The 10446-nt window shown below is 48.9% G+C and overlaps 1 long non-coding RNA gene across 15 annotated transcripts; it reads left to right on the top strand.

Moving 5' to 3' along the window:
* Positions 1 to 5275: 5275 nt before the first annotated feature.
* Positions 5276 to 8964, top strand: LOC127920563 (uncharacterized). Of its 15 annotated transcripts, none has more exons than XR_008106654.1 (8): positions 5276 to 5378; positions 5555 to 5626; positions 5662 to 5769; positions 5984 to 6055; positions 6164 to 6235; positions 7297 to 7368; positions 7933 to 7968; positions 8003 to 8076. It is a non-coding gene; the product is annotated as an uncharacterized LOC127920563 (long non-coding RNA). The 15 variants fall into 15 exon arrangements; XR_008106658.1 differs by having other exon boundaries at positions 5948 to 6055; XR_008106655.1 differs by lacking the exon at positions 5984 to 6055 and adding an exon at positions 5876 to 5947 and having other exon boundaries at positions 6128 to 6235.
* The last annotated feature ends 1482 nt before the right edge of the window (positions 8965 to 10446 follow it).

Below are 10446 nucleotides of genomic sequence, written 5' to 3'. Positions count from 1 at the left end.
GTCTGTTGTCTGGGCTGTCAGTCATCTCTGTCTGTTGTCTGGGCTGTCAGTCATCTCTGTCTGTTGTTTGTGCTGTCAGTCATCTCTGTCTGTTGTTTGGGCTGTCAGTCATCTCTGTCTGTTGTTTGGGCTGTCAGTCATCTCTGTCTGTTGTTTGGGCTGTCAGTCATCTCTGTCTGTTGTCTGGGCTGAAAGTCATCTCTGTCTGTTGTCTGGGCTGTCAGTCATCTCTGTCTGTTGTCTGGGCTGTCAGTCGTCTCCCTATCGGTTGTTTGGGCTGTCAGTCATCTCTATCTGTTGTCTGGCCTGTCAGTCATCTCTGTCTGTTGTTTGGGCTGTCAGTCGTCTCCCTATCGGTTGTTTGGGCTGTCAGTCATCTCTGTCTGTTGTTTGGGCTGTCAGTCATCTCTGTCTGTTGTTTGGCCTGTCAGTCATCTCTGTCTGTTGTTTGGGCTGTCAGTCATCTCTGTCTGTTGTTTGGGCTGTCAGTCATCTCTGTCTGTTGTTTGGGCTGTCAGTCATCTCTGTCTGTTGTTTGGGCTGTCAGTCATCTCTGTCTGTTGTTTGGGCTGTCAGTCATCTCTGTCTGTTGTTTGGCCTGTCAGTCATATCTTTCTGTTGTTTGGGCTGTCAGTCATCTCTGTCTGTTGTTTGGGCTGTCAGTCATCTCTATCTGTTGTTTGGGCTGTCAGTCATCTCTGTCTGTTGTTTGGGCTGTCAGTCATCTCTGTCTGTTGTTTGGGCTGTCAGTCATCTCTATCTGTTGTTTGGCCTGTCAGTCATCTCTGTCTGTTGTTTGGGCTGTCAGTCATCTCTGCTGGTTTTATCTGTCTTGCTCGGGGATGGATGGCAAGAGAGCCCTGCAGTTCAGTGTCTGGTTCTTACAGTGGAATAGATTAGATGGGAGAGTCTCTAACGTGTGTGTGTGTGTGTCTGTGTGTCTGTGTGTGTCTGTGTGTGTGTGTCTGTGTGTCTGTGTCTGTGTGTGTGTGTGTGTGTGTGTGTGTGTGTGTGTGTGTGTGTGTGTGTGTGTGTGTGTGTGTGTGTGTGTGTGTGTGTGTATAGATAGATAGATAGATGGGAGAGTCTCTAACGTGTGTGTCTGTGTGTGTGTGTCTCTCTCTGTGTCTGTCTGTGTGTGTATAGATAGATGGGAGAGTCTCTAACGTGTGTGTGTGTGTGTGTGTGTGTGTGTGTGTGTGTGTGTGTGTGTGTGTGTGTGTGTCTGTGTCTGGTGTGTCTGTCTCTGTGTCTGTGTGTGTCTGTGTCTGGTGTGTCTGTCTCTGTGTCTGTGTGTGTCTGTGTCTGGTGTGTCTGTCTCTGTGTCTGTGTGTGTCTGTGTCTGGTGTGTCTGTCTCTGTGTCTGTGTGTGTCTGTGTGTGTGTGTGTGTGTGTCTGTGTGTGTGTGTGTCTCTGTGTGTGTGTGTGTCTGTGTGTGTGTGTCTCTCTCTCTGTGTCTGTGTGTGTGTGTATAGATAGATGGGAGAGGCTTTGTAATGTTTCATTATCAATCCCTCCACCCAGACAGCATGGTGAGGAGAGCAGCGAGACAGGCCAGACATTAGTATGCCCCCGGTGTACCACAATGACACAACCCTCAGTCCTCACTCATTTAACAGCAGCAGATGTAGAAATTATATTGGTCAGAAGGTGGGATGAAAACCTTGCCGGCCGAGGGCTGTAACCTGATATTATATTCTCCCTTGAAGGGGCAGGCAGGTAGACAGGCAGGCAAGCAGTTAGACAGGCAGGTAGACAGGCAGGTAGGTAGACCTTCTCATGAACGTGATGAAAGGTACTGGGTGGATCTAGCTGGCTAGAAGGAACCTTCCGATGAACGTGGTGAAAGGTACTGGGTGGATCTAGCTGGCTAGAAGGAACCTTCCGATGAACGTGATGAGACTAGGACCTTTCTCAAGACTGGTGGATGGAGACTAGGACTTTTCTCAAGACTGGTGGATGGAGACTAGGACCTTTCTCAAGACTGGTGGATGGAGACTAGGACCTTTCTCAAGACTGGTAGATGAGACTAGGACCTTTCTCAAGACAGGTGGATGGAGACTAGGACCTTTCTCAAGACTGGTGGATGGAGACTAGGACCTTTCTCAAGACAGGTGGATGGAGACTAGGACTTTTCTCAAGACTGGTGGATGGAGACTAGGACCTTTCTCAAGACTGGTGGATGGAGACTAGGACCTTTCTCAAGACTGGTGGATGGAGACTAGGACCTTTCTCAAGACTGGTGGATGGAGACTAGTACCTTTATCAAGACTGGTGGATGGAGACTAGGACCTTTCTCAAGACTGGTGGATGGAGACTAGGACCTTTCTCAAGACTGGTAGATGAGACTAGGACCTTTCTCAAGACTGGTGGATGGAGACTAGGACTTTTCTCAAGACTGGTGGATGGAGACTAGGACCTTTCTCAAGACTGGTGGATGGAGACTAGGACCTTTCTCAAGACTGGTAGATGAGACTAGGACCTTTCTCAAGACAGGTGGATGGAGACTAGGACCTTTCTCAAGACTGGTGGATGGAGACTAGGACCTTTCTCAAGACTGGTGGATGGAGACTAGGACCTTTCTCAAGACTGGTGGATGGAGACTAGGACCTTTCTCAAGACTGGTGGATGGAGACTAGGACCTTTCTCAAGACTGGTAGATGAGACTAGGACCTTTCTCAAGACTGGTGGATGGAGACTAGGACTTTTCTCAAGACAGGTGGATGGAGACTAGGACCTTTCTCAAGACAGGTGGATGGAGACTAGGACTTTTCTCAAGACTGGTGGATGGAGACTAGGACCTTTCTCAAGACTGGTGGATGGAGACTAGGACCTTTCTCAAGACTGGTAGATGAGACTAGGACCTTTCTCAAGACAGGTGGATGGAGACTAGGACCTTTCTCAAGACTGGTGGATGGAGACTAGGACCTTTCTCAAGACTGGTGGATGAGACTAGGACCTTTCTCAAGACTGGTGGATGGAGACTAGGACCTTTCTGAAGACTGGTACATGAGACTAGGACCTTTCTCAAGACTGGTAGATGAGACTAGGACCTTTTTCAAGACTGGTAGATGAGACTAGGACCTTTCTCAAGACTGGTGGATGGAGACCAGGACCTTTCTCAAGACTGGTAGATGAGACTAGGACCTTTTTCAAGACTGGTAGATGAGACTAGGACCTTTCTCAAGACAAGTGGATGAGACTAGGACCTTTCTCAAGACTGGTGGATGGAGACTAGGACCTTTCTCAAGACTGGTGGATGAGACTAGGACCTTTCTCAAGACTGGTGGATGGAGACTAGGACCTTTCTCAAGACTGGTGGATGGAGACTAGGACCTTTCTCAAGACTGGTGGATGAGACTAGGACCTTTCTCAAGACTGGTGGATGGAGACTAGGACCTTTCTCAAGACTGGTGGATGGAGACTAGGACCTTTCTCAAGACTGGTAGATGAGACTAGGACCTTTCTCAAGACTGGTGGATGGAGACTAGGACCTTTCTCAAGACTGGTGGATGGAGACTAGGACCTTTCTCAAGACTGGTGGATGGAGACCAGGACCTTTCTCAAGACTGGTGGATGAGACTAGGACCTTTCTCAAGACAGGTGGATGGAGACTAGGACCTTTCTCAAGACTGGTGGATGGAGACTAGGACCTTTCTCAAGACTGGTGGATGGAGACTAGGACCTTTCTCAAGACTGGTGGATGGAGACTAGGACCTTTCTCAAGACTGGTGGATGGAGACTAGGACCTTTCTCAAGACTGGTGGATGGAGACTAGGACCTTTCTCAAGACTGGTGGATGAGACTAGGACCTTTCTCAAGACAGGTGGATGGAGACTAGGACCTTTCTCAAGACTGGTGGATGGAGACTAGGACCTTTCTCAAGACTGGTGGATGGAGACTAGGACCTTTCTCAAGACTGGTGGATGGAGACCAGGACCTTTCTCAAGACTGGTAGATGAGACTAGGACCTTTCTCAAGACTGGTAGATGGAGACCAGGACCTTTCTCAAGACTGGTGGATGGGACTAGGACCTTTCTCAAGACTGGTGGATGGAGACTAGGACCTTTCTCAAGACTGGTAGATGAGACTAGGACCTTTCTCAAGACTGGTGGATGGAGACTAGGACCTTTCTCAAGACTGGTGGATGGAGACTAGGACCTTTCTCAAGACTGGTAGATGAGACTAGGACCTTTCTCAAGACTGGTGGATGGAGACTAGGACCTTTCTCAAGACTGGTGGATGGAGACTAGGACCTTTCTCAAGACTGGTAGATGAGACTAGGACCTTTCTCAAGACTGGTGGATGAGACTAGGACCTTTCTCAAGACTGGTGGATGGAGACTAGGACCTTTCTCAAGACTGGTGGATGGAGACTAGGACCTTTCTCAAGACTGGTGGATGGAGACTAGGACCTTTCTCAAGACTGGTGGATGGAGACTAGGACCTTTCTCAAGACTGGTGGATGGAGACTAGGACCTTTCTCAAGACTGGTGGATGGAGACTAGGACCTTTCTCAAGACTGGTGGATGGAGACCAGGACCTTTCTCAAGACTGGGGATTAACCTGAGACTGGACAGGGGATTCAACCTGAGACTGGACAGGGGATTCAACCTGAGACTGGACAGGGGATTCAACCTGAGACTGGACAGGGGATTCAACCTGAGACTGGACAGGGGATTCAACCTGAGACTGGACAGGGGATTAACCTGAGACTGGACAATCTGGAATGCAATCTGAGGTGCAGTTAACACGAATGAATTTATCCTCTGCAGCAGAGGTAACTCTGGGTCTTCCTTTCCAGTGGCAGTCCTCATGAGAACCAGTTTCATCATAGCACTTAAGGATTTTTGCGACTGCAGTTGAAGAAACTTTCAAAGTTCTTGAAATATTCCGGAATAACTGACCTTCCTGTCTTAAATTAATGATGGACTGTCGTTTCTCTTTACTTATTTGAGCTGTTCTTGCCATAATATGGACTTGGTCTCTTACCAAAGACAAATATCTTCTGTATACCATCTCTACCTTGTCACAACACAACTGATTGGTTCCCCTTTTCTTTAACAAGGCACACCTGTTAATTGAAATGCATTCCAGGTGACTACCTCATGAAGCTGGTTGAGAGAATACCAAGAGTGTGTAAAGCTGTCATCAAGTCAAATGGTTTTACATGTTCCTCACTGAGACCTAGACAACCAGGTGAGGGGAGTTCCTTACTGAGACCTAGACAACCAGGTGAGGGGAGTTCCTTACTGAGACCTAGACAAGCAGGTGAGGGGAGTTCCTTACTGAGACCTAGACAACCAGGTGAGGGGAGTTCCTTACTGAGACCTAGACAACCAGGTGAGGGGAGTTCCTTACTGAGACCTAGACAACCAGGTGAGGGAGCTCCTTATTAAGACCTAGACAACCAGGTGAGGGAGTTCCTTACTGAGACCTAGACAACCAGGTGAGGGGAGCTCCTTACTGAGACCTAGACAACCAGGTGAGGGAGTTCCTTACTGAGACCTAGACAACCAGGTGAGGGAGTTCCTTACTGAGACCTAGACAACCAGGTGAGGGGAGTTCCTTACTGAGACCTAGACAACCAGGTGAGGGGAGTTCCTTACTGAGACCTAGACAACCAGGTGAGGGAGTTCCTTACTGAGACCTAGACAACCAGGTGAGGGGAGTTCCTTACTGAGACCTAGACAACCAGGTGAGGGGAGTTCCTTACTGAGACCTAGACAACCAGGTGAGGGGAGTTCCTTACTGAGACCTAGACAACCAGGTGAGGGGAGCTCCTTACTAAGCCCTAGACAACCAGGTGAGGGGAGCTCCTTACTAACCCCTAGACAACCAGGTGAGGAGTTCCTTACTGAGCCCTAGACAACCAGGTGAGGGGAGCTCCTTACTGAGACCTAGACAACCAGGTGAGGGGAGCTCCTTACTGAGACCTAGACAACCAGGTGAGGGGAGTTCCTTACTGAGACCTAGACAACCAGGTGAGGGGAGTTCCTTACTGAGACCTAGACAACCAGGTGAGGGGAGTTCCTTACTGAGACCTAGACAACCAGGTGAGGGGAGCTCCTTATTAAGCCCTAGACAACCAGGTGAGGGGAGCTCCTTACTGAGACCTAGACAACCAGGTGAGGGGAGCTCCTTACTGAGACCTAGACAACCAGGTGAGGGGAGTTCCTTACTGAGACCTAGACAACCAGGTGAGGGGAGTTCCTTACTGAGACCTAGACAACCAGGTGAGGGAGTTCCTTACTGAGACCTAGACAACCAGGTGATGGGAGTTCCTTACTAAGCCCTAGACAACCAGGTGAGTGGAGTTCCTTACTGAGACCTAGACAACCAGGTGAGGGGAGCTCCTTATTAAGACCTAGACAACCAGGTGAGGGAGTTCCTTACTGAGACCTAGACAACCAGGTGAGGGAGTTCCTTACTGAGACCTAGACAACCAGGTGAGGGAGTTCCTTACTGAGACCTAGACAACCAGGTGAGGGAGTTCCTTACTGAGACCTAGACAACCAGGTGAGGGAGTTCCTTACTGAGACCTTCGACAACCAGGTGAGGGAGTTCCTTACTGAGACCTAGACAACCAGGTGAGGGAGCTCCTTATTAAGACCTAGACAACCAGGTGAGGGAGTTCCTTACTGAGACCTAGACAACCAGGTGAGGGGAGTTCCTTACTGAGACCTAGACAACCAGGTGAGGGAGTTCCTTACTGAGACCTAGACAAGCAGGTGAGGGAGTTCCTTACTGAGACCTAGACAACCAGGTGAGGGGAGCTCCTTACTGAGACCTAGACAACCAGGTGAGGGAGTTCCTTACTGAGACCTAGACAACCAGGTGAGGGGAGCTCCTTATTAAGAGCTAGACAACCAGGTGAGGGAGTTCCTTACTGAGACCTAGACAACCAGGTGAGGGAGCTCCTTACTGAGACCTAGACAACCAGGTGAGGGGAGCTCCTTACTGAGACCTAGACAACCAGGTGAGGGGAGTTCCTTACTGAGACCTAGACAACCAGGTGAGGGAGTTCCTTACTGAGACCTAGACAACCAGGTGAGGGGAGTTCCTTACTGAGACCTAGACAACCAGGTGAGGGAGTTCCTTACTGAGACCTAGACAACCAGGTGAGGGAGTTCCTTACTGAGACCTAGACAACCAGGTGAGGGAGTTCCTTACTGAGACCTAGACAACCAGGTGAGGGAGTTCCTTACTGAGACCTAGACAACCAGGTGAGGGGAGTTCCTTACTGAGACCTAGACAACCAGGTGAGGGAGTTCCTTACTGAGACCTAGACAACCAGGTGAGGGGAGTTCCTTACTGAGACCTAGACAACCAGGTGAGGGGAGTTCCTTACTGAGACCTAGACAACCAGGTGAGGGAGCTCCTTACTAAGCCCTAGACAACCAGGTGAGGGGAGCTCCTTACTAACCCCTAGACAACCAGGCGAGGGAGTTCCTTACTGAGCCCTAGACAACCAGGTGAGGGAGCTCCTTACTGAGACCTAGACAACCAGGTGAGGGGAGCTCCTTACTGAGACCTAGACAACCAGGTGAGGGAGTTCCTTACTGAGACCTAGACAACCAGGTGAGGGAGTTCCTTACTGAGACCTAGACAACCAGGTGAGGGAGTTCCTTACTGAGACCTAGACAACCAGGTGAGGGGAGCTCCTTATTAAGCCCTAGACAACCAGGTGAGGGGAGCTCCTTACTGAGACCTAGACAACCAGGTGAGGGAGCTCCTTACTGAGACCTAGACAACCAGGTGAGGGAGTTCCTTACTGAGACCTAGACAACCAGGTGAGGGAGTTCCTTACTGAGACCTAGACAACCAGGTGAGGGAGTTCCTTACTGAGACCTAGACAACCAGGTGAGGGAGTTCCTTACTGAGACCTAGACAACCAGGTGAGGGAGTTCCTTACTGAGACCTAGACAACCAGGTGAGTGGAGTTCCTTACTGAGACCTAGACAACCAGGTGAGGAGCTCCTTATTAAGACCTAGACAACCAGGTGAGGGGAGTTCCTTACTGAGACCTAGACAACCAGGTGAGGGGAGTTCCTTACTGAGACCTAGACAACCAGGTGAGGGAGTTCCTTACTGAGACCTAGACAACCAGGTGAGGGGAGTTCCTTACTGAGACCTAGACAACCAGGTGAGGGAGTTCCTTACTGAGACCTAGACAACCAGGTGAGGGAGTTCCTTACTGAGACCTAGACAACCAGGTGAGGGAGCTCCTTACTGAGACCTAGACAACCAGGCGAGGGGAGTTCCTTACTAAGACCTAGACAACCAGGCGAGGGGAGTTCCTTACTGAGACCTAGACAACCAGGTGAGGGGAGTTCCTTACTGAGACCTAGACAACCAGGCGAGGGGAGTTCCTTATTAAGACCTAGACAACCAGGTGAGGGGAGTTCCTTACTGAGACCTAGACAACCAGGTGAGGGGAGTTCCTTATTAAGACCTAGACAACCAGGTGAGGGGAGTTCCTTATTAAGACCTAGACAACCAGGTGAGGGGAGCTCCTTATTAAGCCCTAGACAACCAGGTGAGGGGAGCTCCTTATTAAGCCCTAGACAACCAGGCGAGGGGAGCTCCTTATTAAGCCCTAGACAACCAGGTGAGGGGAGCTCCTTATTAAGCCCTAGACAACCAGGCGAGGGGAGTTCCTTATTAAGCCCTAGACAACCAGGTGAGGGGAGCTCCTTATTAAGCCCTAGACAACCAGGTGAGGGGAGCTCCTTATTAAGCCCTAGACAACCAGGTGAGGGGAGCTCCTTATTAAGCCCTAGACAACCAGGTGAGGGGAGCTCCTTATTAAGCCCTAGACAACCAGGTGAGGGGAGCTCCTTATTAAGCCCTAGACAACCAGGTGAGGGGAGCTCCTTATTAAGCCCTAGACAACCAGGTGAGGGGAGCTCCTTATTAAGACCTAGACAACCAGGTGAGGGGAGTTCCTTACTGAGACCTAGACAACCAGGAACAAGTCTCTGAGTGGCCCAGCCAGAGCCCGACTCAGGTCTCTCCCTCTCGGGAGAGGCCAGAAAATAGCTGTGCAGCGACTCTCCCCATCCAACCTGACAGAGCTTGAGAGGATCTGCAGAGAAGAATGGGAGAAACTCCCCAAATACAGGTGTGCCAAGCTTGTAGCGTTGTACCCAAGAAGACTTGAGGCTGTAATCACTGCCAAAGGTGCTTCAACAAAGTACTGAGTAAAGGGTCTGAATAATTCTGTAAATGTGATATTTAAGTTCCTTAAATATTTAAACCTGTTTTTGGTTTGTCATTATGGGGTGTCGATTTAATGAGGGGAAAATAATATTTATTGCATTTTAAAATAAGTCTGTAATGTAACAGACTGTAGTACAGAATCAAGGGGTCTGAATAGTTTCCGAATGTCCCAGAATTCATTAATGACTAAATGAGGCGGTGTTCGGTGTGCTGCTTTCACACCAAACTATGTGCTTCTGAAAGTAAAGAGTGAAATAAACCGGTTCGTTTTAAATTCATTAAAAAAATCAGCCAGCTGTGGAATGTAGGAGCCATTTTAAAGTGTGGTGGAGGAGTTCAGCGGTATTCACTGGGGCTGTAAAGCCTCGAGCTCTGGGACGTTACCATGGAGATACCGTACGACAACATTAGATAAACATCTGCCAATGTGTCACGGCTTTCTTCCTGGGAAGGAGGCGGACCAAAGACGCAGCGTGGTTATAGTTCATGGTTCTTTTATCAGAAAACTCAAACATGAACAAATTACAAAACAATAAACGTTAAAAACCGTAACAGTCTAACTGGTGCATAAAACACAAAGACAGGAAACAACCACCCGCAAAATACCCAAAGAATATGGCTGCCAATCAGAGACAACGATAAACACCTGCCTCTGATTGAGAACCAATCTAGGCAACCATAGACTTACCTAGACTACTATACTAAACACGCCCCCATTAATCTACAAAACCCCTAGACAAGACAAACACATAATCACCCATGTCACACCCTGGCCTAACCAATATAATAAAGAAAACACAGATAACTAAGGCCAGGGTGTGACAAGGTTTTGAGTCCTAGATACAGATAACTAAGGCATGAGAAGGTTTTGAGTGACTGTCTAGATACAGATAACTAAGGCATGAGAAGGTTTTGAGTGACTGTCCTAGATACAGATAACTAAGGCATGAGAAGGTTTTGGTGACTGTCCTATATACAGATAACTAAGGCATGACAAGGTTTTGAGTGTGACTGTCCTAGATACAGATAACTAAGGCCAGGGCATGAGAAGGTTTTGAGTGACTGTCCTAGATACAGATAACTAAGGCATGAGAAGGTTTTGAGTGACTGTCTTAGATACAGATAACTAAGGCCAGGGTGTGACAAGGTTTTGAGTGACTGTCCTATATACAGATAACTAAGGCCAGGGTGTGACAAGGTTTTGAGTGACTGTCCTAGATACAGA

The sequence above is a fragment of the Oncorhynchus keta genome, unplaced genomic scaffold (genome assembly GCF_023373465.1).
Source record: "Oncorhynchus keta strain PuntledgeMale-10-30-2019 unplaced genomic scaffold, Oket_V2 Un_contig_19953_pilon_pilon, whole genome shotgun sequence".
Classification (NCBI taxonomy): Eukaryota; Metazoa; Chordata; class Actinopteri; order Salmoniformes; family Salmonidae; genus Oncorhynchus; species Oncorhynchus keta.
Note: the sequence above shows the minus strand (reverse complement) of the source record. Positions and strands in the feature narration are given on the sequence as shown.